General features: G+C 34.3%; 1 protein-coding gene across 2 annotated transcripts in view; it reads right to left on the bottom strand.

Annotated features, from left to right (window-relative positions):
* The window catches only part of Ts (Thymidylate synthase), a 97,845-nt gene extending 71,441 nt beyond the window's left edge, over positions 1-26,404 (bottom strand). Inside the window, exon 1 of one of the 2 annotated variants that reach the window (XM_076448104.1) lies at positions 26,305-26,404. The gene's annotated coding sequence lies outside the window, so the exon portion shown is untranslated. The remainder of the gene's footprint in view (positions 1-26,304) is intronic. The other variant, XM_076448100.1, reaches the window with a different exon arrangement.
* Between the last annotated feature and the right edge of the window lie 694 nt (positions 26,405-27,098).

Genomic DNA, 27,098 nt, shown 5'->3' with positions numbered 1-27,098 from the left:
TATTTGTTTTGAATTTCGCGCACAGCTACACGAGGGCTGTCTGCGCTAGCCGTCCCTAATTCAGGAGTGTAAGACTAGAGGAAAGACAGCTAGTTATCATCACCCACCGCTAACTTTTGGGCTACTCTTTTACCAACGAATAGTGGGATTGCCCGTCACATTAATATGCCCCCACGGCTGAAAGTGTGAGAAACTTTTGTGAGACGGGGATTTGAAACCAAGACTCTCGGATTACGAGTCGAACGCCTTACCCACCTGGCTATGCCGGGCATGTGATGGGTAATCTATAACATCAATTCTCATTGCCACATGCAAATACATTGTTTTATGACAGGCGCACTTGGCAAAGAAAATGAAAATTTGAAGAACTCTGTTCCTTTGCCTTCTGTTGTTGTACACGTGTACTTAGCCTGTACGTAGTATGTCTTCTTACGGACATCACAGACGATGATACAAATACAATGTTCAAGGTACAATATTACTAGTGTAATATTTTCAGAGGTAAATATTTCTATTGATTTCCAAACGATACACTACAGTTCACTGAGTTCTAATCATTCTTCCACTATTTCTTAGTTCTCACGTTGAAATGTTTAAGGTATTTCATAATGATGACACGAGAATACTGGGAAAGGCCAAACGAGAAATGCCAATATTAGCTTCAACTTCTGTGTACATTGTACAGACAAGGAAATTTTAGAAGACAGAGAAAACGAATACCTCGATCGAACTTGAATCATTCCTACGCGCGAGCATGAAAGCGTCTTTCGTGCCAAAATGTATCGACCTAAGCTTACTTGTCACTTCTGCTTCTTTGTAACAATCCATGACTACGTGTTGTAAGACAAATGGAAACTTGACCACGATTTAACAGCACGAGGAAGTTCTGTTGTAGGCTGCGAAATGTATTGAGAACGATGCAGCATTAATAATATATGTATATATATATATATGTCATTGCGAACACGTGCACATATTCTGTCAAAAACGTTTTTGGTTTCTGTTTCTTTTTTTCACTCATTTATTATTCATTAAGGCCTCTCAGATATAAAGATACCAATACCAAGCTAAAACAGACATTCTAAAATAAATTTGAATATATATTTCATTTTAAATATTTCTTTTAAATACTATATTACTTATTTTCTTTTCTTAAAGAAAAGTGTTTCTAGGACTAACACTTGAGTTCTTAAATTAGAATTGGAAACAAGGAAGGTGACCCGAAATATTCTTACACTTCTGAGAAGTTGAATGTATATATTTGTGCTCACTGTTACTTAAAAATAAAAAAAAGGATTGATTATGGCTTAAATGTTTAAATGAATTTCACTGATGATTTAATTATATAAAGGGGTCTGAAATAATTACAAAGGTGGTCTCTTTTTATGTTAAAAAATCGATGCTTTTTACAACTATTTAAATAATTGAAGTAAAGCGACAACTATAGCGACGAAAACTGAAATATTACTTCCCAATCTTTCCAACAGAGCACTAAAAATACACAAATAAAATAAAGAAACTAAAGTGAGTCAAAGTTTATGTTGAAACTAATAAACGTTTAGCCTGAAGTTTTATTTTATGTTTCTGTATCAGAAGAAGTCAGATCAGGAAGAAGAAATCGCACATCTGAGTTATAAATTCAATTGCTGAATATGCCAACTAGATATACACGATTTCAGCATCAGTATATGATTGTTAAAACATTGGGAAATGATCACATTTTCCACTATAGACGTCTCCTAGTAGATGTGCTTATCTTTGTTTCGAAGGAAACAATCTAAAAGGAAGGTTTTCGTTTTGTTTTAACCACCATTTTCTCTTCTCCCGGTGTTTTACGATCCGGGTTATTTTCTGGCTCCAGCTTAGAAATGTTCAAACTACGACATTCACAGTGGGTCGATTCATTGAACAGAACTCATAAACACACTCGGACAAAAACGAATTACACTAAAAAAATGAAAATTGCAAGTGACGTAGTTGATGTTTAACCGATATGAATCTCAAGAAACACTACAACGAAATTGGGCGAAAACTGGAGTTACTATAATCGACGAGTGGCATTGGAAATTGGAAAACATTTCCATTTCTTTCTACCTACGATAGCTAGAGGTTTATGTACATTTATGGTTTGCAAATCTAATAAAACTATCTAGTTTGTGTGAAAACTTGCTTCTAGATAAAATAGGATTATAAGTTTATATTCCAACATTCATTGTTTTTAAGCGCTAGATATAATTTTGTTTCAAATTAATGTAAGTTACTCTACACGTCGACGTTCTTCTATAACAAATGTCTTATTGTGTTGTAAAGAGAAGATATTGTCCATTCATAACAGATATCACATTTGAGGATTACGTCTTAAAATGCGTTTGATAGCATTAATGTCAAAAGCTACACGAGGATTATCTGTCAGTAATTTAGCAGTGTAAGACTAGAGGGAAGACAGACATTCATCAACACCCACCGCCAACTCTTGGGCTACTATTTTACCAACAAATAGTGGGATTTACCGTTTCATTATGACGCCCCCACGGCTGAAAGAGCGAGTATGTTTGGTGTGAAGAGGATTCGAATCCCTGACCCTCAGATTACGAGTCCAGTGCTCTAACCACCTGGCCGTAACGGGCAAAGAAAAACTGTTAAATGAACTTTTAGAAAATATTTTAGAATAATAAATGTCTATTATGTTTGAGTTGAAATGGGTTATTCGAATGTTACGAATAGTTAATGATGAATTTTGTATTAGATGCACGACAGGGTGAATAAATGCTACAGATATCGTGCGATAGAAATTATTTGTATACTTTTTAAAGTATGTTACATAGTATTTGTAATTTGCCTTAGAAGCTTAGCGTATTTTCTCACGGAATTCTGAGATTGGGATATTAAAGCCAGAAAACTACATATCTTTATCTTTCCTAAGCTTGGATTAGGCTAAATATTGGGTATGTTAAACAAATTTAATAATATTTGAATATTAAAGAGATATACGTGAAGAAGTTGCATTCATTGATTTGAAAATTTCTAAGAGTATGTTGCACGAGATGTCGAAGCTTCACATCATTCGTAATTTTTTAAAATAATTATAGTTCAGTGTTAATGTACTTATCCGCTTATTTTTTACGTGTTTATAGTAAAACATTACTGGAATCATTTGGAATTTCGTATGCATGTATTTGTTAGAAGGAGCTGAATTAAACATATATACTTTAAAACTGTAAAGACATTGGCTTGTTTAGTTTTGAATTTCGCGTAAAGGCGTCCCTAATTTTGCAGTGTAAAACTAGAGGGAAGGCAGCTAATTATCACCACCCACCGCCAACTCTTGGCCTACTCTTTTATCAACCAATAGTGGGATTGACCGTCACGTTATAACGACCCTACGGCTGAAAGGGCAAGCATGTTTGGTGCGACAGTGATCGAGCCTTTAACCCTCAGATTACGAGTCGAGCGCCTTAATCACCTGGTTATGCCGAGCCATTACACGGTGATAAAAAAATTATTCTCGCTATTGCTTAATAAAAATATATGGCGAATAAAAAATATTTTTACTGAGTAATAGAGAGAAATACAAATGCTCTCTTTGCAGCAGTAAACAAACCTACAGCTCGTGACTGAGTGCCAGAAGAAACAGAGAACGTTATTTTAACAGCTTGTCGTCTTGCTGCTTCGTCTTTATCCAAGTTAGGTTTTTCTTTTTGTTTTTGTGAAGTAGAATTTAAAACAAAACTTAACTATCTTTTTAAGTAATTTCCTCGAGAGTTAACCCTTTAAATATATTATTTTAAAATAACAAAGATTCATTTCAGTTGTACAAAAATATCAAGAGTTGACTCAAGAGTGAAATGATGAGAACCAAACTAATCATAGTGGACCCGACAACAAATAACACATTCTGGATGATTCTTTAGTTTCCAGAACTGAAAGAAATGTTTGCAATCTCTTTCACAATAGAATGAATACAAAAAAGGAAATGTACTTACGATATATTCCTTGTAATAGTTTCACTTCTTTTCTGAAACATTAGTTTTTGTAAGTTTTGTGTAAGAAATCGATCAGGTAGCAACAATAACAACAATAAAAGAATGATGTTACACTACATGGAGTGCTATAAAAGGTTTGTAGTGACTAGATTTCGTTACATGGAGTACTATAAAAAGTTTGTACTGACTAGATTTCGTTACATGGAGTACTATAAAAAGTTTGTACTGACTAGATTTCGTTACATGGAGTACTATAAAAAGTTTGTACTGACTAGATTTCGTTACATGGAGTACTATAAAAAGTTTGTACTGACTAGTTTGTACTGAAAAATGGAGTACTATAAAAGTTTGTACTGTTTGTACTGACTAAGATTTCGTTTTTTCGTTAGAATACACTCGTTACATTACTATAAAAGTTTGTACTGTTAGACGCACATTTAGAAAAATTCTAAAGATATACAGTTGTTACACATCACATTCGAATAAAATAAATGGATTACATGCCACTCTTAACTGAAAGTGTGGATCTTCTTCAGTGACATCATAGCGAAGATTGACAAGCGAAACAGCAAGCCAACCCCACCTCTATACATATTTTCTTCAAAAACATTGATGAAGATATGCATTGTTTTAGAAAATAACCCTTACCAACTTTTCCTTGGGCAATATTGTCACTAAATGTAATATGATAACACTTTCGTGCATAAAGATAGTAACCCAGAATTTTGTTGGTAAGCTAATCCTTGACATGTTTTGTAAAGAGAATTTACTGTCAACATATGAAATAACCTTATTTCTTGCGATTCTCTCTCTACAAAACGCAAAATTAAGCTGCAAGCCCTAAATCACATCTTGTGCAAAACTCTACGTAACAATCAATCCGAATGTTATATCATTTGTGTAATCAAGTTGTAGCTTGTTATTTTTACGGTTTTCTCTTTTCCCTCTACGTGCTTTCTAAATATAATGTACCAAAAGTTACTTTCGATTTTAATAGGATAATGTTTAACGATCTTAGGTGAGATAACACTGCTTCATGGTAATTCAGTTTTCATTGATACACATGTGCCACCGTTTATTGTTTTTTACCTGTACTTACAGAAGTACTCTTGCAATAAACCTAATAATTTATAGCTGGCAAATTATTAGGTTTATTGCAAGAGTACTTCTGTAAGTACAGGATTTCTAGAAATTGAAAAGGATTATAAAGACAGATATCAAAGTCTTGTCTTAGGCCTAACATTAGTTAAGCCTTTGATAAGTACGGTCTATATTTAATAGAAATAATTTTTTTCCTTTAGTTTAGTTAGGGCTAAAATTTACCATACTTAATACCATTAATGAATCAACTTAATGTTTCTAGAACTTAACATTGCGCCTTGTTATAACTTTGATAAGTTTTAATATGTTGCTGTACAAAAGGTTTACTATAGTATAATTACATCCATTCGAATGAATTGCGCGCGCAAGCTCAATTGATAGCAGGTTAACGCGCAATTTCAGAACAGACAAAAATTAAGTATTATTACTGTTATAACGCATTAAAGTTTCAGATCTTTGCTTACTTCAACATTGTTCACAAATTACAAAATAACAATTTTTAATATACAAGCCTGTTGTCAAGGCAACTAATATGCGTTTCTAAAATAGATTCAGGAAAAAAATGTGAAGTAACACAAAGTTCAGATGTGAGTATGTTGGTGATGAAATATTATAACTTGGAGTTTAAGTACTGATAAAAAAGGAAGTAATATTGACCGGCAAGAAATAATTGATTGTTCTACAACCGTAAAGGTATTTAATAATTAGCTTCGAATTAAGTATGATTCAACGAGTGAACTTATGTAGTTTTTTAAATAACTGATTTAATTGGTATAACTTTAGTAGTGAAGCCAGTACAATTCTCTACCAGTCTAAAAAACGTATATACATATATATATATACAAACATTTTATACGTTACGCACAAGTCTTAAAAATAATTCGATCTATTATGTTTGAGCCAATTAAAACTTTTCAACCTCGAATAAGCAGAACCATTGAGCTGGACTAGACACAAAAATATTTTTCCTGTTCATGCAACAGAATAGTTGCTAACTAACTGCTAAGTTAGTCCTCGTGTAACTTTGCGTGAAAATTCAAAACAAATCTAACCAAATTATAAATTCTAGGTGTGCAGAAAAATGGAACAAAAATTAATTTTCACTATAATCATGTTTTCATGAAATGTCCTGCTTTTTAGAAATGCACTTGTGACTTTTTTTCCTGGATTCGTCTGCACACTTACAACGCTAAAATTTGGGTTTTGGTGCCTGTGGTTGGGATGACTGATTGTAATAAAGCACAAAGCTACACGATGTCTCGTACCCATAACGAGTATCGAAACTCGGTTTCTAGCGTTCTAAGTCCGTAGACATGCCGTTGTTGCATTGTTTGGGGTGTGAGGGATCCAGAAAGATGACAACAAATTTATACCGCCCTCGAAATGATTTGTTTGCTTTTTAAATTTCACGCAAAGCTACTTGAGGGCTATCTGCGCTAGCCATCCTTAATTTAGCAGTGTAAGACTAGAGGGAAGGCAGCTAGTCATCACCTCCCACGGCCAACTCTTGAAATACTCTTTTACCAACGAATAGTGGGATTGACAATCACATTATAACGCCCTCACGGATGAAAAGGTGAGCATGTTTGGTGCGACGGGGATTCGAACCCGCGACTCTCAGATTACGAGTCGAAGCCTTAACCCACCTGGCCATGCCGGGCCTGTCTTTGATAGCAGTCCCTAATTTAGTATTGTAAGACCAGGCAGCTAGTTATCACCACCCTTCGCTAACTACTTCGCTTGGACTACTTTTTTACTAACGAATAGTGGGATTAACCGTAACGTTATAAAGTTCCCGCGGACGAAATGATGAGAATGTTCGATGTGACGGGGGTTCGAACCCGCGACCCTCACATTGCGAGTCGGGCGCTCTAACATATTTTTAAATTAAGACGAATGTTTGATTCATTGAGTCTTCTGAAGATTAACTTAAAAACAATCAACATGTTTCGGTGATATAAAGCTGATTGCAGTCACATCTGATGCACAGGCGTCTAAAGGAGGGAAGAGGGGAACTTCCACGCTTAAAATGTGTATATACTCTTTTTTATTCACTTCACAATTTCGCATTAGTTTGTCCCCCACTTGACAATTTCTGCTGACGCCGAAACTCTGATGTGTCAATCTTACTGTGGATTGCACTAAGAGCCAAACCTTTTAGTAATAAATGCCTCGGTAGTACAGAAACACCATTTAGCAGCTTTTACAAATGTTAGAAGACTGGTCTATTTATTACTAATGGAGAAGTGAGGATATTGAGAATGGTTTCGTTCAGCATTGATTGAAAAAGACATTCTTCGCGTAGAATTGCGAATACTTTTCGATAAAAGATCTCAAACTAACGATACAAGTCACAATACACATGCCTCAAGTTATACATCGAAGTCTCGTATTAACGAGAGTTGAGTCGTGACCTGGATGTTACGGATCTCTTTCAGAGCCAGATTCATTTTATTTTTCTCTGTAGGTGAATTAAATTTTTATCGACGGGTCTTCCGATGATTAAGGGTCAAAGGGCATATCATCACGTTTGTAGACTGACATTCAAAAGTTTATTCAACTACTATTGTAGGAACATGTGCCAATATGTGTGATATGGAATTGTAAATCATAATTCAACTTTTAGTATTATGCAGTACTTAATTTAAAAGTAAATAAACACAATCCTAAATATCGATTTCTGTTTCTAACGTCAGAAAACTCTAAAACAGAATGGTCTGAATATGCAACCTTAGAGGTCACTGACCTAACAGTTTAGGTTTTGTAAAAATGAATGAAAATGTTAAATGCCAAGAAAAAATACACCACGGATTTTTATATAAACGTGTTAGAGTGCACAACATTGAGATATTACACTTCTAGATTCAAGCTACTTGGTTATCAAAATTAAGCTTACTGTAAACGTTTTGTCTTTATAGTGGACTCGTTAATATAATTTATTTTCAAAAGTAAGAAAACAGCAGTTTTAATACAAGCATGACGGATTTGTTTGTTTGTTTGTTTTGAAATTGCGCGTAAAGCTACACGAGGGCTATTTGCGCTAGCCGTCCCTAATTTAGCAGTGTAAAACTAGAGGGAATACAGCTAGCTAATCATCACCACCCACCGCCATCTCTTGGGATATTCTCTTACCAACGAATAGTGGGATTTACGATCACATTATAACACCCCCACGGCTGAAAGAGCGAGCATGTTTGGTGCAACGGGGATTCGAACCCGCGACCCTCAGATTACGAGTCGAACGCCTTAACTCACCTGGTCAGGCAGGGCAGCATGACGGAGTGCAGTTATATATATAGATATAATAATACTACATTTTATATTTCCACGCAACTTCTTTGTAGAGTGTGGATGGAACTTCACCAAAATTAGTTTGGAGGATCATTAGGGTTCATGAGAGGGTGCACACAAATTCTCAATTTTGCGTTTTACGGTTTTTATGAGAATATTTGCGTTTGTTCTTCTTTTACCATTACTTCGTTCCTTGTTGCCTGTACTTCACCAAATTTGGTATGAAAGTTTGTTGGATTCACGTTAAGATACGTACAAATTTGCAGTTTCACAGTTTAGGTTTTGACATTTTTATGAAAATCAACTTTTCATATCCTAAGAAAAACTTTCATTTATCATGAACTTACATAACTTTTTGTCGAGAGGACGGGTACTCCAGCGAATAGTATAATAAAGTGTAAAGATAACGTCTATTGATATAGTGTTAAAGTTAAGATTCTATACTTGAACTAAGAGCAACCTAAAATATCATGCTTTGAAAGCAAGTACATTAGTAGTCTTGTTCACAGTGATATAAAGCATATTTAACATGTAAATTTGTCAGGATAAATTCGTTTGTTTTTTTTTTAATTTCACGTAAAGCTATACGAGAGCTATCTGCACTAGCCGTCTCTAATTTAGCAGTGTAAGACTAGAAGAAAGGCAGATAGTCATCACCACCCACCGCCAACTCTTGGACTACTCTTTTGTCAACGAATAGTGGAATTGATCGTCTTATTATAACGCCCCCACGGCAGAGATGGCGAGCATATTTGGTGCGACGGGAATTTGAACCTGCAATCCTCAGATTACGAGTCGAGTGCTTTAACCACCTGACCATGCCGAGCCCGTCCAGAAAAGGCAGATGTCTGCATATAATGTCATGGATAAGAGTTAAATTCATGGCTCTTTCTTAATTTTTTAACTAGTTTTATTTTCCAATTTCCGTTGCCTTAGGGATTAGGAATCCTTAACTTTTCATGTATGATAAAATATAAACGGTTAGTTTTAAATATATTAAAGAAAATTGTTGTTTTTTGTTCGTGTTTCTCTATGTTTAATTAACATGACAATCTTGAGTTTAAAGTTGAATATTCAGTAAAAATATATTTTCTGAACCCTATAATCCCTAATACATTATAACGCCCCGACAGCTGAAGGGGCGAGCATGTTTGGCGCAAACGGAATTCGAACCCTCGATTGCGGGTCGAGCGTCTTAACCATCTGGCTATGCCAGGCCGGGTAAATTCGTAATATTTTCCAATTTGTTATTTCAGAATTTTTTTTCAAGAATTGTTTGCATTTTCTATCAATTTGGCTGTGCTGGAGTACAAAATAGGGTTATAAGTTTTTCTTAAACGAATTTTAAAATGCTCCAGAGCTTCACACGATCTTACAAGGTATCGACCATTGTAGAGACAATTGAAAGACTAAACACTGAAGGTATCTCTAGAACGATAAGAATAAACATGAATTTTCTTTTTTCAAAAAATGAAGGATGATCTGATAACTCTTTAGGAAGCTTCTGTTTGTTTGTTTTAGCGCAAAGTTACACACTGGGCTGGTGTTTATTTGCCGTGGATAGTCAAACTCCAGATTTTAGTATTGAAGGTCTGTAAACATACCACTGACCCACTCAGGGACTTTTTGAACACTAAGGATAAAATAAAGATATCTTAGGAAGTCAGATGCAATAAAAATATCTAGTTTAATCTGAATATTTTAGAAAATCAGGGTTGGTCTAAGGTGTCTTTAGACAGTCTGAGATATCTTGATGATACTTTAGAAAACTAAGACCAATAGTCTGGATGAAAATGTTAAGAAAACCTAAACTATTTTAGCTAAATGACGATTGATCTTAGAATTCTTTAGAATGTGGAGAATGTTTTTAAAAACATCTTAGAACGATAACTAGAAAAGATTGTTTATTTTGTCTGTTTTTTGAATTTCGCACAAAGCTACTCGAGGGCTATCTGCGCTAGCCGTCCCTAATTTAGCAGTGTAAGGCTAGAGGGAAGGCAGCTAGTCATCCCCACCCATCGCTACTCTTTTACCAACGAATAGTGTGATTGACCGTCACATTATATCGCCCCCACGGCTGAAAGGGCGAGCATGTTTGGCGCGACGGGTATGCGAACCCGCGACCCTCAGATCACGAGTCGCACGCTTTAACACACTTAGGTATGCCGGGCCCGTAGAAAAGATACCCAAGATAACTTTAGGAAATCGGCTATGATTTGGAAAGGTGCAAAAAATTTTATGGCGAAGTGAAAATTGTTTACGAGATCGAATATTACATACTGATGCATATAATACAACAAACAAAAAGTCAAAGAAAACCTAACTAGGATTAAGGAAGTCAAATGTTATTTAACTGTTTCTCAGAGTGTGGAATATAATAAATGGTACGATAAAGTTAAAATTATTTACGAACTTAAGTATAACCCATCTTCGCATGTAACACAGCACACGTGACTAGGCTTAACAAAGTCAAAGATGGTCCAACGTCAGAATTTGGACAAACTAGCTCGTTGAAAAGTATGACAAGACATGGTGACTGTTTGGAAATTTATAGGTAATACGAATAGAATTAAAGAAAGCAGTTTTTGATACAGACCTACGAATTTAAACTTCATAAAAGTTGTTATGGTTTTAATAAGAGATTTTTCCATAATTCGAATACGAAAGTTTCGAAAATAATATTAACTTTCTTTTCTATCACGTGGATTCTTGCAAATCAGGAAATAATAAAAATACTCTTACTTAGATCAAATTATTATTTTGTTTACCACAACCATAACAACAGACTAATTGGCATAAGAAGATCTAATAAACAACAGCGCGCGCACAGCACTATTTATAATAAAATGTAACTAAAATCATGAAAAGTTAAGGTATTTACTAAAGTCAGTGTTAAAATTACGATTTGAGATTGTATCTAAACAGATTTTGTCGATTGCGTTCTAAAAACATACAGTTTTAAATAATTTTTCTGCTAGCTGATAAAAGATATAACAAATTAACAACATTTTCAAGGGGGCGCCACCTTTTGCCCATCATCTGATATAATAAAGTTTGTATATCTAACCACAGAATAATGGGACCTGGCATTATCTATCGGTAGAGGACGCTCTACTCGCAGTCTGAGGTTCAGGGGATAGAAACCTTTAAAATGCTCACCTTTGAACTGTGAGGGCATTATAATCTGACGGTCAATCCCATTATTTGTTGAAAAATAGTTGAAGATACGGAGGTGGGTGATGTTGACTAGTTATCGTCCCTCTAGTTTATCACTACAAAATTAGAAACGACTAACTCAGTTAGCCCTTGAGTAGCTTTGGAAGAAATTAAGCAAACAAAGCAAAATGCTGAACAAATGTTTGCGGTGGAAGTTGATAGAAATTGTCGTTCTTGAATTGGAATCGATCACTATTTTAATGGTAAATAAGTAAAAGTCCTGTTGATTAATGAAATGCCTTGAGGAAAGAATAAGATTTTAGGTTTTTTGTGCAGTTTTTTCTAGGTTCGACATTATTAAACATTACTGACTCTTGTATGTAGTTTCTACAACTTCTATGGCTAGGTGGTTAAGGCACTCTACTCGTAATCTGAGGGTCGCGGGTTCGAATCCCCCTCACATCAAACATACTTGCCATTTCAGCCGTGGGGGCATTATAATGTGACGGTCAATCCCACTATTCGTTGGTAAAAGAGTTGCCCAAGAGTTGGCGATGGGTGGTAATGACAAGTTTCCTTACCTCTAGTCTTACACTGCTAAATTAGAAACGGCTAGCGCAGATAGCTCTCGTGTAGCTTTATACGAAAATTCAAAAACAAACAAAAAATTGTTTTATACCTTCAATATTGACAGCACTGTATTGTGATTACGGTATGATGCTTTTGAACCTCCACTGTACTTAAATTCTTATCACTAGAAACCACTCCCTTTCGTTTTAAATATTACTCTACTATGTATTTGGTATCTTTACAATAAGTTATAAGTTTCATAAATATTTTACCTCTTTTTGGAAACTAATTTGCAAATAGCGCAACTCCAGCACTTTAAATATTCACTATGTTATAAAATTCCTTCATTAACTTTTCAATGTTATATATCTCTATGTTACATTCCTTTCAGTTGTGAGAATTCTTTATGTCTATCTAGTTATCTAGTTATGGGAATACTGCGTGTCTAGCAGTGCTTCAGTCAATTCTCAGTGCTTTGTTATTTAGCACAGCTGCGTTTAACCCTGAATGTGTTTTAGGTTGAAGTCTATCTCTATCCAATTGTACTCGCTTTGTTGATCTCGAAATTCGAACAGACGGCAAGAAAATCATGTTTTCTCTAGTAACAGAAAAGTTATTTTGAATGTAAATTACATGGAATTATTTCTTGAATACTAGTTTCCTTAAAATTACTTTTTAGTTTATTTATTATATATATCTATTTGTTATAAGGAATATTTTGCATTGTTAACGTAGTATATGGATTCAGAATTAACCTGAATACCCTAAATTGATCAATGTTATAAGACTTATTATTGAAATAGTGATGAAATCGAGAGTAGCTATCAACTAAATGAATGTATTTTGATAATCCTAAAATTTTAGCCTTCTACGTCACAGATTCTCCTTTCAATTTCACTTCTGGTGAAAACGAAAAATCTTTAACAAATATTTACAGTTATTAAACAGTTGAGCTGCTATATAATATCGAATGGTGAATTCGACGAAATGTCATAACATTATCAACATGCATAATTTAAGTTAGTTACTGAAGTAAAACGGACTCACAAACCCATAGATATTAAAAACACTTCACTGTCATAAGAGGCGGCAAGTATACATATATAGACAGCATAGACAGCGGTAAGTCTTCGCAGTTACAACGCTAAAATCTAGAGTTTGATTCCTCTCGGTATGGACACAGCAGATAGCACGATGTGGCTTTACTATAAGAAAAACAAACAATCATAAGAGACCTAATGGTATTTGTTTGATTTGCTTACCTAAGCTGTGTTCATAAGAATTGAACAGGTAAAACTATAGTTTTCAGGAGAGGACACAGCCAATTAAAAAATACATTAGACCTATACGTCATAGATTCTCTTTTTAAAACTACTTTTACAACGTGACCTATTTTGGCTTTATTCTGGTAGACCGATATTTTATGAAATATATTACTTATGTGTACATATATATATATATATATACAATTTTAATATTTACAAATAACTTCTTAAAGTTGAAGTATTGTTCTTAAAACATAGTATAGTAAATAAATAAGTGTAGAAAACAGTGATGTCCTCTGCTTACCAACTTTATACATGTCGTGATTTACTAAGTGATGTCAAATTTTTCACTGGATAATTAAAACAAAGTATTTTTAAGCTTCTATATACGAATTTTGAAACAAGAAGAGTCATAAATTAATATATCAGTTCCACAGAATTCTACTATAATTTATCAGGTTTAATAATTAATCTATATTTAGGAAATGTTCTGAACTTTTTAATTGACATATGTCAGAGATCGAAGTAGGAGTACATAAGCAGATATTTCCAAAAATGGAAGAGGTGGACAGAGCCATCTTGATTGATTCACTAAATATAATAATATTTCAGAAAATACAAATGTGTGTGTCTTTTTTTTTTATAGCAAAGCCACATCGGGCTCTCTGCTGAGCCCACCGAGGGTAATCGGACCCCTGATTTTAGTGTTGTAAATCCGTAGACTTACCGGTGTACTAGCCAGGGGCTAAATACAGAACTTAGGAGGTTCTTAGTTTCTATTCTAGCTTATCAATATCGGTTATTCGAGTATTTAATTCGTACAAAATTATAGACTTTCTATTTGGATATCATAAACATCTAAGTTAAACCAATGGTGATTTAACATACCATGTTACACTCAAAAATCGTATTGAAGATTTTTTAGTATTTACTTTTACAATTTGATGTCATATTTATAGACATGTATTCCTAAAATTATAGTTCAATAAACTTTTGAATGTTAGTCTAGAAACGTGATGATATGCCGTTTGAAGAAACCGTTGATAACAGATTAATTTAGTGAAAATGAATGTCGTAAATTTTATTTCACAGCAATGCATACTTCTAATTAGACTAGTATATTACATTTGTGATTTATGTAGGTTGTGTATTTTGAGTTATTGTTAAAATAATAATAAAACTAGTTTTAATTTCACTACGTCCTCTTTTTTTGGACTACTTTAACTGCACCAATATTTGCAACTTTGATCACAAAATATTTTATTTATTAAACTTTGTGAATCAGGACCTCTTGTGGATATTTATAGAACATTTTGATTATTTGTTTTCTCGACAAGTTGTAAGCCTTATTATTGTAAAAACTAGTTTCGATGGCTTTGAGCTAAAACATTTTTAATGCGATAAATAAAACATAATATTGTCAAATACATAACTTATGATAACTGTTAACTATATGTCGTGTCTGCAGACTTACACTGATAGAAACCATGCTTTTGTATTCTTGATGAGAAGAACATAGAGAGTCCTTTGTGTAGCTTTGTGCTTAATAACAAACAACAACAACTAACAAAAAGATGTTATAATAATCTTTTAGACGTTAATTCTGCATAACAAGTGAACATTTTGTCATAATAGGTTCGTGTACACTATTCCTGGTACTACCAGAGTAACTTCCTTCAAGGTTTATTTTGTTATCGATGTTTATTACGGTTAAATCTGGATTTTTTTTTGTGGGTGATAATCTTATTGGTAAAGAGTTCCGTTGTTTACGAGAATGTGTGTATCCTGGAGCGAGTAAGAACTTAATACGATATTCGTAAGAAGCTTAGTAATTGGATAAATTGGCTGTAGTGGATCGACAAAGAATTAGAAAGAAAAAATATTCAAAAGATGATTAATACAGATAATGTCTGGGACAATAAACCAATAGAATCCAGACAAATTATAGGTTTCAAATAATTATCAAATACTAATCATGTCCAGTAAAGACAAACTGTTTAGAAAGTCGTGATACCGTTTTTTATAACAAACGCATGTTTGTTTACTCTTGAGTAGAGAGCTACAGAATGCGCTATCTATGTTCTGACCACCGCGAATATTGAAACCCAATTTTTAGCGTTATATGCCTTCAAATTACACTACATAACAAAATTTTTACTTTTTCTTCTTCCTGGGCAAAAAGTATTATTTCCCAATTGCTTCTGCCTAAAGTAAACGGAAAAGACCTATTTTTCTGTTCAAACTTTGCTTTTGTGACCTGGGTAATGAAATGTTCAAATTTACCCATTTTCCAGAACATTCCAGATAGATTCAGTGCTGAGTAGCTGATAGAGAATTTTCTCAAACTTACAAGAATTTTCAAGAACTTTCTAGAATGTTGTAGAACTTACGAAAATTTTCAAGAACCTTTCAGACGTTTTTTAGAACTTTCCATATTAATATTGTTGTTGTTTTGGAATTTCGCACAAAGCTACTCGAGGGCTATCTGTGCTATCCGTCCCTAGTTTAGCAGTGTAAGACAAGAGGGAAGGCAGCTAGTTATCACCACCCACCGCCAATTTTGGGCTACTCTTTTACCAACGAATAATGGGATTGACCGTAACATTATAACGCCCCCACGGACGAAAGAACGAGCATGTTTGGTGCAATCGGGATTCAAACCCGCGACCCTTAGATTACGAGTCGCACGCCTTAACACGCTTGGCCATGCCGGGCCACCTGCTCTTTTGCAGGATGGTACACAGGGGAAAAGAGAGCCATGAGGAATACAACAGCGTCAAGAACTTGCTAGAAGCCTTTAAGTATGATCAGTATGGCTGGGAGGTGATCAGAGACTTCAAAATGGTGGAATTTCTGATGGGTTTCTAAGGGGGCTTTACCAAGTTTTCCTGTTATCTTTGTCTTTGGACAGCAGGGACATCGCAGTGCACTAAAACAGGTAGCACTGGCCACAACGGTCCGAGTTTCTGTGGGGAGGCACAATGTCTAGTGTGAGCCACTAGTGGACCTTCACAAGGTGTTGGTCCCACCATTGCATATAAAATTGTGTCTTATGAAACAATTTGTCACAGCTCTTGATAAGGAGTCTGCAGCCCTCAAGTAGATTCGAGACCACAAATAAAGAAGATTCTGGAGTGCACAGAATTCCCCAAGAAGCTCAGTAGGAAGGCAAAAAGAGCTTAGGGCAGCTTTGTCGCAGTGGCTCGTGGCTTCTTGGACAATCACAAGGTCGAAAATTATCTGGAACCGGTTGAGGCTCTGATGAAGAACTATGGCAAAATAAGACGCAGAATTTCTCTGAAAGTCCATATCCTTGACGCTCATCTTGACAAATTCAAGGAGAACATGGAAGCATGCTCAGAGGTGCAAGGCGAGCGCTTCCACCAAGATATGCTGGACTTTGAATGCCGCTACCAAAAAGCGTATAACGAAAACATGATGGGAGACTATATGGACTGATAAGTGAAAGTGATTTACATTACAGTCGCAAGTCTTGAAAAACTACTCACTTCTAAACATTTTTGTTCATATTTGCATAACTTTAATATAAACACATATATGTTGTGCTATTCAGTCCTTACGTAAATGAAAATGTGCAAATTTGCCCTTCTTTACATAGAAAATAGGTTAATTTCTAAATTTCATTATCCAGATCACAAAAGAAAGTTCGAAGGGAATAGTGGTCATTTTCTGTACTTTTACAACATAAGCAATTAAAAAATAACACATACTATCCAGGAATAAAATTTGTGTTATATAGTTTAATTATTCAGTGAAGTAACTCATTATTTATCTATTCATTTACTTACTTCGCTTTTCAAAGAAGTTCTGATGAGCTGTGAATTTGGCGAAACTATGCTGTTGTGACAGGAATAACGTAAAAATGAATACATTATACATCTACACTATTTAACGTCACTAATAATTCTCTCAGACAATTCATTTGTGTTTGTTAGTTGTTTTAGCATGAGACCGATCTGTGATATACCATTCTGGATCTCTTCTGGAGTATTTGATTGTACTCCTCTCTCTGGACGTAAATCTGGAGAGAAAATAATAAGTTTAACTTGCAGGTAAAAAAGAACAACACATCTACTTTTTAAAGAATACATCAGCAGTTGGACTTTTCTTGTATTTTTCATTTTACAAATGTAGTTATCTTGAGTAAGAATAGCCTTCCAGAATAAGTTTTGTTAGGACTAAAAATAACAGCTTTTATTTGTCCGGGTCCATGTTTTACTGACCTAACTCTTGTCCCTCTGGCGGCTGCGACTCATGGAAATTTAAGTGTTAAGTACCATGATATGGCGTCTAATTAATTATTTGATACTGTATAGTGGACCAACTGTTTAATAATTATATTATAGAATTTTTCTTCTTTTTCTGTTTTCCACCAGTAGTGAAACTTAAAATATAATCTGTTACGTATAGGTATCACGTAATACTACTATTAAATTCGAAGGATTGGAGTGTTCTGATGAGCCAAACAACAACTATCCTGATTTAAATAGCAATAACGAAGTTTAGACAGTTGATATACTGAGTTATTTTCTCTAAAAAGTACATATATTTTCGTGTTTATCTTTAACTACAGGCTTTATGTTTCTAATTCATCCTATTAGATTATCATTCTATTCGATTTAGAAAATAGACGTAATTAACTTGCATTATATATGACATAAGCAGCTACTAGTACGGTAAGATATTTGTCTAAAACGTTCTTTAGCCAAATCTCTCTTACGATGCCAGAGTGTTTTATTGAACGAAGTAAAACTTTTCCAATTTTTCTGCTGTCTTGTTTCAAACAGATATAAAAGAAACAGTAATCGATTGAACGGTATTTGAATATGTTTCAAATTTTCATTACTGCACCGAAACATGTAATTTTAGTGAAGAAAAGAAAGAATTAATGAATGACGTAAAGACCTTATCTGTTCTTTCATTCGTTGTTCTTCCTGTAGTAAATTATTCTTTCGACGAATCACTCAGAACTTTTAGATATTTAAACAATAGTAATAGTGCTATATGAATCACTTTCATTTTGGTTCTAATGATACTAAACAAATTCACTTATTGGTGTATTACGCTACGGGCTGAGCATGGGCTATAAGCCTGTAGGATTCGAAGGTTTACGGTTCACGATGTATTACTAGAAATCAGAAACAAAAAAAAAACGAGAGTAAAACAATAATCATACTATATACGTTTGGGTTTTGGGTGCACCACAGGAGTGACAGTCAAATCTAAAAATTCAATTTAAGTAGCTTAATATTTGGTAGAGGGTGCTGATAATTAGGTGTTTTCTCTCTGGTCTACCAGTTCAAAATGAGGGAAGGCTAGCATAGTTAGCAGTTGAGTGGCTTTGCATGAATACCCGAGCGTACCAAGCACTCGCATTGTGGTAATATCCATAGAAAATAATGTTCGGTGTCATGGAATACATAGTAATTGAGAATTTCAGATAACCTTCAAATATTTCTGAGAATCAATTGTATGTGATTTCTTGTGTGTTTATGTGCTTGCAGGTTAAAGAGCTAATTATCATAGTAGCATAAATTATGATGAATTATGTAAGTAAACAATAATATATTTCTGCTGTACTTTGCTACATGATTTTTCTTATGTTTAAAATAGAAGCAGTTTAAGTTGTTTTTTGAATTTCGCACAAAACTACACGAGGTCATTTGTACTAACAATGAAAAACTAAAGGGAACGCAGCTAGTCAACAGCATATACCGTCAACTCTTGAGATACTTTTTTACCAACAAATAGTGGGATTGGCCGAAATTTATAATGCTCCCATGGCTGAAAGGGTGATCGTATGTTTGGCGATCTTTATTTACATTATAGATACTAATGGTTCCTATTTACATTACAGACACTAATGTTTTATTAAGATATACTATTGGATATACTAAAGTAAATGGTAAGGAAAGTGTAAGAATATATGACAGGGAAATGCTATGGAAATACTACTTCTTTCTAGTGTGATAATACATTGCACCAAAGTACTGTCATGTGTTGATGGTTTACCTTATAACTGACTTTATCCAACCAATCAGAAGATGCCATACCAATATATAAAGCGTATAAAAATGCAAGCAGCCATACCATGCACAGTACTAGCAGTATGAATATTTATTATTCTCAGAGCTGCGTCACAATAGTGTAGAAAATACAGAGTAGATAGTCAAGGATGATCCGTGCAAGATTATACGTTCGAACAGAAGCTGTATTTTCATTTTAAGAGGATACACGAGACTTCCCTTTTAATAAAAGAAAACTTCAGTAGGAAGAACATTAGCGTGAATTGGTATAAACGAACGTGTAACTGTTTATAAACTTATACTGAGAGAAACAGTTAAAGTAAATAAAAAATGTTAAGACGGGCGCCGGACCATAAGTAGTGAAATTAACAAGGCTAAAGGCTTGTGATCTTTATATATTAATCCAAGTTTGAATTGTTCATTAACAATCACCAGTGAAGTTTGAAAAGAAAATTGTTAATAATCAGCATATAAAGTTCACTGTGAAGCTTTTGAGTTGTATCTTAGTCAGTACTGCTAGTGGTTTACACAAAACTGATAGCACCCTGACTGCCGACATGTACAGGAAGTTTTTGATCTATTTTTAACAAAAAATACAATGGGTCAGTTGGGAATTCCTTTTCCAGCAATATAATGATTCCAAACATACAGCAAATGTAGTGAAATGTTACCTGGTTATGTGAACAAAAAACCAAACCAGTTTATTTTGAAGAATATCACAGGGCATTGACAAAAAAAATCATTTTGTAAAACGACTGGAAGAGAAAATAAGGTGTTCAAAGTTCACTGCTAAAGAGAATTCGCTGTAAACATCATTACAATTTAAATATATGAAGTATAAATTGTTTGTTTGGTTTGAATTTCGCGCAAAGCTACACGAGGGCTATCTGCGCTAGCCGTCCCTAATTTAGCAGTGTAAGATTAGAGAAATGGCAACTATTCATCACCACTCATCGCCAACTCTTGGACTACTCTTTTACCAAAGAATAGTGGAATTGACAATTACATTATAACGCCCACACGGCGTAATAATGGGTGAGCATGTTTGTTGTGACGGAATTCGAACCAGGAGTACGAGTGCCTTAACCACCTGGCTATGCCGAATCGAAGTATATATAAGTGAATGAAATAAAATAGTATTTCATACATAATTTATATTTTTTCTTTTTTGTTGTGTGTGTTTAATTGAAGGTTTGAGTTTCAAAATTTGGAAACAAATCAAACTATATGTTGCAAAAGAACTGACTGTTACTCTTATAATGCATCCAATGCAGGGAATATTTTATGGTACCTCACAGATTTTAATTTGGCTCATCAGTTCCAAAATCCGGAGCTCCACATGATGAATTCTGTTTATTATTAACCTATCAAAAAAGAAGGTTCCAGCCCCTCAGAGGCATAGCGGCATGCCTTCGGACTCATATCACTAGAAACCGGGTTTCGATTCCACTGGTGAGCAGAGCACAAGTAGCCAATTGGATACTTTTGTGGCATAATTATAAACAAACAAACAGTCTTATTTCAAGACTTATTTTGCTTACGCTTCATTTTATTAATCGAACATTATTTCAAGGGGTCCAAATACAAAACGCATTACTGAATGTATGTACATGTATAGAATTTTAAAGCTTTTATCTCTCAAACTCAGCGTTAGTTACCAGCGAAATAAAAACGTTCCTAGACTTCCCGGCCCAGCATGGCCGGGTGGTTAAGGCAATCGACTCGAGAATTCGAATCCGCGTTACACCAAACATTCGCGTCCTTTCAGCTGTGGGGGCGTTATAATGTGACGGTCAATCCTACTATTTCTTGATAAAAGAGTAGCCCAAGAGTTGGCGGTGGGGGGTGATGACTAGTTGCCTTACCTCTAGTCTTACACTGCTAAATTAGGGACGACTAGCGTAGATAGCCCTCGTGTAGCTTTGCGCAAAATTCAAAACCAAACAACCAAACAAACAAACTATTTGATACTCAACACTGACTTTATTATTTTTCTACACTGCTGTTTAAGCTACGTTGTATTGTATTTAACTGTACATTTTACTGTTCTCTAGTGTTTGATTTTCACTTTGATACTCATTTTTGTAGAAGTTAAATATGTGTATATTAAAAGTTTTTCATGGACAATGGAACTATCAGTTAGTGGTGTCTTTGGACATTTATTAGTAACAAAATAATATTGAGCAAAGTCAGTTATGTAGCAAAAGCAGTTGACAGGTTGTACATGGCTTAAAAGGCATCTAATATTTATATTTAAAACTGTAGTCCAGAGAGAATTCAAACAGCTGGCGCTTAAAGCAGCTACTCTTAACCGTATGGCAAGGTTCACTGCTACTGTTATAACGCATTCATGAGTGAAAGTACAAAGCATATTTGACAAAACCACGCCTCGAATCTGAGACTGTTGAATTCCCACTTCCATACGCTCAGGCTTTCTTACAATCTTGTTCAAGACTGAAATTCTGAGTCATATATTGTGTTCTGACGTCACTAGTTATTTAAAATTATGCCGCTATTTCTAAAACATTTGCAGTTATATTATCAAGTAGTTAACATACAGTATTTAATGTTTCTAGTTTGTGTGTAAGGTACTAAAAATATTGGAAACGTGAAATTTCAGTTGAATTATGTACATAAAAACCTCTATGACTTTAGAAATTTCACAATTTTCTCAGACAATAAAATATGTGGTCGTATTGAAAAGTTGAACAGTACATGAGAGCACTGTACATAATACAGTCACACAAACGAACAACCAGTAAAAAAGGAGACTACAGCCGCTTCCCTTTGTAGTGAACGTGTTCACTTAAGGCTTTAGCAACTTTTTTTTTTCCCTCGTCTGGTTGAAAAAATAATATCGGTGGAATGACGTAAAGTGTACTAGATAGAAAAGGGTCAGTATATACACACACAAATATATATATATACATTTTAAAAAGTATTGAAACACGGTACCTTAACTTTATGTTCAGTTTATCACTGCTCAACCGTTTCGTTAAATACCGCATTGTGACGGTTCTTTTTAAGGCTAAGGGATGTAGTTTTAAAGCTTTCTTAGGAATCTAATAATGCATTCCCTTTGTTCTGCTAGTCTGAACTACAACACAACCACACAAAGAAAAGTGAAAAGATTACGTGTTAGAATATTGTTAACATTTTTTAAGTAGCCTGTTCAGAAGAATTTATAATAAACACTTATATTAGAATAATGATTGGTCAAGCAGAAAAATTATAAACTGTTATAACAAAATTGTATAACACAGAATACATTATTACCTTTTGTTCTAAATTAGTATAACACAGAATACATTATTATCTTTCGTTCTAAATTAGTATAACACAGACTACATTATTATCCTTCGTTCTAAATTAGTATAACACAGAATACATTATCATCCTTCGTTCTAAATTAGTATAACATAGAATACAGTATTATCTTTCTTTCTAAATAAGTATAACACAGAAAACATTATTATCCTTCGTTCTAAATTAGTATAACATAGAATACAGTATTATCTTTCTTTCTAAATAAGTATAACACATACTACATTATTATCTTTCATTCTAAATTAGTATAACACAGAAAACATTATTATCCTTCGTTCTAAATTAGCATAACACACAATACATTATCATCCTTTGTTCTAAATTAGTATAACATAGAATATATTATTATCTTTCGTTCTAAATTAGTATAACACAGACTACATTATCATCCTTCGTTATAAATTAGTATAACATAAAATATATTATCATCCTTCGTTCTAAATTATAGCCACATTTGAATCTTTGAACTTGCTTTGAGTATTGAAGTTAAAAGGCCCGGCCTGGCCAGATGGCTAAGACATTCAACTCGCAATATGAGGATTGCAAGCTCAAATTATGCCCGTCCTTTCAGCCGTGAGGGCGTTATAATTTGACAACCAATCTCACTATTCGTTGAAATCCCAAGAGTTGGCGGGAGCGGTGATGAATAGCTGTCTTGCAATGCTAAATTATGGACGGCTAACTGCAGGTAAGTGTCGTGTAGCTTTGCGCAAAATTAAAAACAAACAAACTAAAGTTTTAATGGAATTATTAATAATTATTAACAACAGTTTTGAGAATAGTTGAAAACAGTTCTGCAATAGCACTTTTTCGAGGTTATGTTTTTGAAATTACATTATATGAAACTTCATGTCAACAAATGATTGATAATTACGGTTAAAGTTGACACGAAACGTATAACAAACAACGTAATCACTCTGAAAACGGAACTGCTTTGAGAAAGTGAAATATGTCTTTACGTACTTAAATATCACCATTTACGACACTATAGAAATAGATTAAATGAAATTAGATTTTCAGTTCCAAATAACACATAACACGTATATGTTGCAAAAGGATTGACTGTTACTCTTATAATGCATCCAGTGCGGGGAATATTTTGTGGATTCTCACAGCCTTGAATGTGGCTCGTCAGTTCTAAACTTAAGAGCAATACATGATGAGCCCTGTTTATTACTAACCTATCAAAAAGCACATGCAAAATATGTTTTGAAACGAGAACTCAAAGCGCTAGAAGTTTGATTTTGGTTTCGTTTGGCGGTGAGTGGTAATGACTTAAAAACAGCAACAACAATGAAAGACACACAATCAATTAAATATGTATTCTCAAGAAGCTGGTGTGAATATTAACACTTTAATTAAAATAAAGCACAGAACAAAGTTTCGACCTGCTTACGTCATCTTCAGGTTAACCTGTATCTGATCTTAATTAAAGTGCTAAAACCAGTACCAGCCGTTTTGAGAGTACATTATTTATTTCAAGTGGATTTCTCGTCATCAAACAGACATCTAAAGCTATTTTGAGACATAACAAAGGTTTTCTTTGGTTGCGAGCAACGCTTTGTTGTATATACATTATTTATTTCAAGTGGATTTCTCGTCATCAAACAGCCATCTAAAGCTATTTTGAGACATAACAAGGTTTTCTTTGGTTGCGAGCAACGCTTTGTTGTATATACATTATTTATTTCGTGGATTTCTCGTCATCAAACAGCCATCTAAAGCTATTTTGAGACATAACAAAGGTTTTCTTTGGTTGCGAGCAACGCTTTGTTGTATATACATTATTTATTTCAAGTGGATTTCTCGTCATCAAACAGCCATCTAAAGCTATTTTGAGACATAACAAAGGTTTTCTTTGGTTGCGAGCAACGCTTTGTTGTATATACATTATTTATTTCAAGTGGATTTCTCGTCATCAAACAGCCATCTAAAGCTATTTTGAGACATAACAAAGGTTTTCTTTGGTTGCGAGCAACGCTTTGTTGTATATACATTATTTATTTCAAGTGGATTTCTCGTCATCAAACAGACATCTAAAGCTATTTTGAGACATAACAAAGGTTTTCTTTGGTTGCGAGCAACGCTTTGTTGTATATCTTTCGCACCATATAAAGTATTTCTTGCTGAAAAGCCAGAGAAATAACAAATTGTTAGTACTTAACGCGAACCCTCTTATAGATAAACAGTGTAGCTTTTTCATAGAGCTACAAAAACTTGGAAGGCTATAAGAGTGGTAACAATGAGCGAACTAGATATGCTGACCATGGCATGCATGACCAACAGAGTCCAGAATTTTAAATGTTCCATAAGGTAATCCAGTGTGTGGCAGGACCATGACGTGATATCTCACGATAGCCATACTGTGATTACAGGTAGTTTGGATACAAATAGATAGATAGTATTATAGGATGGTGTATTGTGGCTGTTTGATAAAGTGCCTACAGTGTGCCAGGTTCCTAAGATATACATATTGTAACAGAGTGACCAAAGATAGAGAGATTTATTACACTGTGCAAATACAAAGGCGACTAGTCCAGCGAATTACCACAGCACAACTTGTCCGAAGGGAAACCTGAGTGTGACTAATAAACAGTGCAAATATGACGGTGACTGGTCCAACGAATTTCCAGGTAAAATTCATAAAGTAAATGCAACATGACTAGCTAGATGATACAGTTAGCACCTGCTGAGAATTTCCAAAAGTAGAATATTGTTGCTACCATGGAAATGGTATATCACTTCTGACTCCACTTTGTTTCGCCATCACGTCGTTGTGGCTACATTCTACCTTCACTTTGTTTTTTCTTCAAATTTACCAATGTTGTACTTATTCCTATCAGGATATGACTCATACCAATTTAAGCTTAATAAATTTGTGTATATTACTATAATCAATAATCTATGCATTTATAATTAAGGTTTTTTTTTTGTTACTGGAAAATATTAGTTGTGTATTTCTTCTTCTGCTTCTCTTACATCTCCCGGTCTTACCCCCCCCGTTAAACTCATGTCTTGTATATTTCTGTCTCAAGAACCATCCTTAACATTAAAGTTTTCTTTAAAACCATCCTTAACATTATAAATTTTCTTTACATCTAATTACAACATCTCATTATTAAGGGGGTTCTTGCAACTTCTAGATACTGCTGATTTTAGAAAGGAGGCTACAACCTCCAATCATTTTTTAAAGATCGCAGTGCTATAACTTTCTAAACTTTAAGGTTCTAATAGAAATCCGGCTGGTTTCTCACTTCTCTTAACTCCAACCGAATTCCCCTCCACCTAGCTACATGGCAAGAAGGTTAGCATTACTATCATAGATCTGAGATAACATGTAGATACGACAGAAAGATATATTGTTTCCTGAACCTAGGTTGAAAGACCATTATACATGAATATGGTTTTGAAACGAGAACCCAAAGCGCTCAAAGTTTGGTTTTGGCTTCGTTTGAAAACCATTACAACTTTTTGTGCGAACCTATGAGCTTACTTCTTAATTAGAACACATGACTCGTTTATCCATTTTAATATTATTCGACGAAAAAAAATTATTTCACTCACGTTTGATGATCTGAAAGTAGTGCTCCCTACTAGCACAGCAGCATGTCTGCGGACGCACTCCGCTAGAAACTAGAACGTGTACGCTCTCATACAATGGATTGGATTGACTGCAGGTTTGGCCCGGCATGGCCAGGTAGTGGAGGCAGTCGAATCTCGTTACACCAAACGTGCTCGCCCTTTCAGCCGTGGAGGTGTTATAATATTACGATTAATCCCACTATTCGTTGGTAAAAGAACATTCTAAGAGTTTGCGATGGATGCACGAAATTCAATAACAAACCAACAGACTGCATGTTTATATTTATTCATCACTATTTTAAAGCAAATTATCGTTGAATTATTTAGACAGGCATTTGCCTAGTCAATCTATATATGTATTTATATCTAATATATATACATATATATTAATTAAGTGTCATGTATAACTAATAACTATTATATCCGCTCATCAGACTAAATACGTGTCATTCTCAGTTTAAACTGTTATGCTATAATATCTTTGATTGGTGACAGCGAAAAGACTGAAATTATAGAGAAACTATTTTTATATTGGCTATTAGTCGTATTTAAAATATCTTGAAAATTACAATAAGACGTGCCATCCGTGTTTTATGGCAAAAATGAAAATACTTATTTAATTAGTAGTATGTTTATTATTTACGAAAACATAACTCTCAGATAATTACCATTCTTCACGCAAATAAAGTGTGGATGTTGTTGAAAGAAATAACGTAAATATTTTATGAAATATTAACTTGTTTAGAATTACCATATATATAAAAATAGTAGCTAGT

This window comes from Tachypleus tridentatus, chromosome 8, assembly GCF_004210375.1.
Source record: "Tachypleus tridentatus isolate NWPU-2018 chromosome 8, ASM421037v1, whole genome shotgun sequence".
Taxonomy (NCBI): domain Eukaryota; kingdom Metazoa; phylum Arthropoda; class Merostomata; order Xiphosura; family Limulidae; genus Tachypleus; species Tachypleus tridentatus.
This window is presented reverse-complemented; position numbering and strand designations above follow the sequence as displayed.